The sequence below is a fragment of the Leptonychotes weddellii genome, unplaced genomic scaffold, assembly GCF_054177405.1.
Source record: "Leptonychotes weddellii isolate Sample4059 unplaced genomic scaffold, ASM5417740v2 HiC_scaffold_15904, whole genome shotgun sequence".
In the NCBI taxonomy this organism is placed as follows: Eukaryota; Metazoa; Chordata; class Mammalia; order Carnivora; family Phocidae; genus Leptonychotes; species Leptonychotes weddellii.
In genome coordinates this window covers 1-3,668 of record NW_027741196.1, presented here as the reverse complement: position 1 = coordinate 3,668, position 3,668 = coordinate 1, and the positions used below count along the sequence as shown (strand labels likewise).

The 3,668-nt window shown below is 45.9% G+C and overlaps 1 long non-coding RNA gene across 1 annotated transcript; it reads right to left on the bottom strand.

The window, feature by feature from the left end:
* Window positions 1-991: 991 nt before the first annotated feature.
* On the bottom strand, window positions 992-3,662 carry LOC145718453 (uncharacterized). Its single transcript, XR_014141818.1, has 2 exons — window positions 3,546-3,662; window positions 992-1,172 (listed from the first exon to the last, which is right to left on the bottom strand). It is a non-coding gene; the product is annotated as an uncharacterized LOC145718453 (long non-coding RNA).
* Between the last annotated feature and the right edge of the window lie 6 nt (window positions 3,663-3,668).

The following is a 3,668-nucleotide window of genomic DNA, read 5'->3' as shown; positions in this document are numbered from 1 at the left end:
GTACCTTCCACCTAAGATGCTTCTACAGAATATAAATGATTTCATTGTGACTTTAAGTTTATTGGAAACAGCCTTGGGCCGAACAACCCCCAGGACGTGCCAGGTGTATTTCTGTGACAGGGACCCTTTGTCTTGACTATTGTTCAGGGAAGTCTCATTAAGCCCCTGGCTGGAAACAGAAACAATGGAACGTGTAGAAAGCTGCAATCACGGAGATGTTCAAAGATAAAAATAAACCCCCACGGGCCTTTTGTGTCAAACTCTGGCCTGAGGCTGGTCTGACCCCAAACTGGTTTTTTTAGAGACTGAAAGATGAAAGAGTAGATGCCGGTTCGTACCTCACTCCTTCGGTGCTTTTGGGAAAGGCTGTTAAATCTTCCCTTTGGGAAAGGAAATAATTCCAACTCTCACAGAAAGAAAGCACGTATTAAATAAAATGGGTGTGTGAAACCAACTGCGCAGTGTGGGCACCAAACAATTACCTTAATAAATATCATCTATCTGCCCCCCCGAGAAAATAGAAGAAAGAAAGAAAGTGCGAGTGTCCCTTGCAGCTGTGTGGCCGAGGCTGGGAGGGCATCACAGCAGGGATTCCAGGGAGCACGACGGGCGCACCCGTGAGGATCCAGGCCCAGTGCAGACGGGGGAATAAGGCGCATGATGGAAGGAAGCAGCCTCACAGGATCTAGAACTCCTTGCCGAGTACAGACGTGCAAGAGAAAGACAAGTGACGTGCATTCCTGTCTTAGAAGCCCGGCAGGCCTCCAGCCAGGTGTTCGGGCACTTGTCTTAAATCACGGTGATCGTCCTGGATTAACTTCCCCCTTGAGAATCTGCTTTCTAAGGCCACAGGGTCCTTTTTCAGCAGCTCCTCGTTTACAAAGACAAACAGGAAACGCGTGGCCAGGAGGATGATGACTTTCAAGGTGGAAAAGGGCAGGGTGGTGCCCACGTCCTTAGTTCACGCAGAGTCGGGATGGCCGGGCTTCAGAACTCAGACAGACAGACAGACAGGATGTTTCTCCAGGGACCAGAGCAGGGTCAACAGCCTTGTGTTCCATGAAGACAACTCCCATTCCTGTAGCTTCATCAAACAGGGCAGTGATCACCGCAGAAACTATACCTTCTGTCAGCCTGTTTCCAATACTTTCCCCCAAAACTCTTCAAGGAGACTGGATAACACAGAATAAAACTGACATTTCCCTTCTGTTCCCCTTCAGGAAAAGCTATAAGGAGTGGCAAACTGCAGACCAGATACTAGATGATACAACCTAATTTAAAAATCAGTTTTCCCCCTAAAATTGGAACATGGTAAAATACAAAACTATATATATAAAATATAGACAAAGACTATACATATATATATAATATAATTTCATACATATATTGTATACATATGTAGTGCACGTATATGAAAACTTTAAGGCCCTAAGGACTTTGTAGTGCTTGAGACATCCTTCTAAACATCTCTTACCACCATACAAGGTCACAGAACACACTTGTTTGGATCTAAGCTAAAGAAGATTAATCTTGCCAAACTGATTTATTAAACTTGCCTTGGATAAGAAAGTGAAACCTCCAGGATGGCAAAAGGGTAATATCTTCCCACGATTTGTTCAGCTACACATGGTTTTACTGTACATTTAGTAATTTATAGTTAATAAAGGAACAACAGACTTCTCAAAAAAAAAAAAAAAAAAACCCCAAGAGAAACAATCTATCTAATATTTTAAAAAGGTGACCTTTAAGTTACGACCTATTACCTTCTTTAAGATTCCATCTCAAATAGGCACTTACTTTCTTCCTGACAATCTGTAGGCCCATCCTGAGGACAACAGGCAAACTTTCAACTTAGCCCACTGTTAGGGACCCTTCCTCCTTCAGCTTGGCAGCCCTGAGAAGTTGGCCCTTCTCGGCCTCAGGAGCTAAGCTGACTGCTCTGATGTGGCCCCCGGGAGGGACACTTCCCCCGACCAATGCTTTGATGTCACAGAGGTAGGGAAGCAGGGGCAAGCTGGACAACCGAACTCCTGACAAGGTAAAGCAGGGATCTGTGGCAACCCTCCTTTATTTTAGTTAGATCTTAATGGCTTAATACTATTTTTGGAAGAGGTGGACACAGTGGTCCTTGCTGTATAAGACAGATATATATAAATACATAGGACACATGACTTGATTTGCTTTGACAGTCACTAACCACAATGATTTTAACAGATTATTTCTGCTACTTAACAGAGTTTTAAAAACCTATGTACAGGGGCACCTGGGTGGCACAATTAGTTAAGCATCTGACTCTAGGTTTTGGCTCAGGTCATGATCTCAGGGTCATGAGGTGGAGCCCGGTGTCAGGTCCGCACTGAGCATGGAGTCTGCTTAAGATTCTTTCTCCCTCTCCCTTTGCCCTTCCCCACCGCATGCACACTTTCTCTCAAATAAATAAATCTTAAAAAAAAAAAAAAAAAGCCCATGTACAAATAAACTCTTCTAAAACTAAAGTCAGAATGTCATCACTTTGGCAAGATGCCCTTTCTCCTAATATGGGTGAAGAAGGAAAATGTGGAACCGAAAAGAAGTGTCCTTCACATCTGGCCTTAAAGCTCCAGAAAAAAACAGGTGCTTTGCTCCCCGCAGGAACTTAGCACATGCAGAGACACTGGGGTACAGAGCGTTTGGGAAACACTCAGCACAGGGCATGCTTGCGAGAAGGTGGTCATATGGGGCTGGGAACTTCCATTCTGTCAGATGGCTCAGAGTGTGTGTTTTTCTGCCCTGAAGGTGACAGAAGCTGACCAAAGTAACTGTGCCCCCACCATTCCGTTTCCCTGTCTGGCCCCTGCCTCTGTTTATCCTTCCTATTCCACTAACAGCCCCTGCTGTGTGCACTACATGTTTACATCCCCCCAGATTCATATATGTTGAAGCCGAATCCCCCAGGCCCCCTGTGATGATATCTGAAGTGGGGTTTTTGGGAGGTGGTTAGGTTCCCATGAGGTCAGGAGATGGGTAGGTACCCCATGATGGGATTAGTGTCCTTATACAATGAGGGGGAGACACCAATTTCTCTCTCTGCCATGTGGGGACATAGAGGACATAGTGAGAAGGTGGCCATCTGTAAACCAAGAGGAGGGTTCTCTTGTCTCTCTTGGCCCTGGGGTCAAATGCCAAGAACCAAATCTGCTGGCACCCTAATCTTGGGCTACCATTTATTCTTCCAGAGCTGCGAGGAATAAATGCCTGTTTTTCAGCTCCCACTCTCTGGTGTTCTGTTACAGCAGACTGAGCCAAGACGGTCCCCACAGACAAAACCTAAGATCCTAAGACCCCATCCACCTGAGCTGAATCCTAAGCCTGAGCTGACCTTCTGCTCCCCAGAACTCCTTCTGGTACCACTGCACTTGATGAGTTCATACTTTCATAAGCACAGAAAAACATCTAATAATGTTATTTCTGTTTCCCAGGCACATTCTCTAAGCTCTTTAGGAAATGGCTAGGGTGTTTCCCACTGCAAGTCTGAACCTCAAAGCCAAGCTCAAGGCTGTACTCACGTCCAGAGACTCGAGGCAGTACCAGCAGAAGGCGTGTTTGCAGTTCTTACACATCATCTGGGCGCACCCTTCGTCCCGCTCGATGTAGACCTTGCACTTGGGGCAGCGCTTGATGGGCGCGTC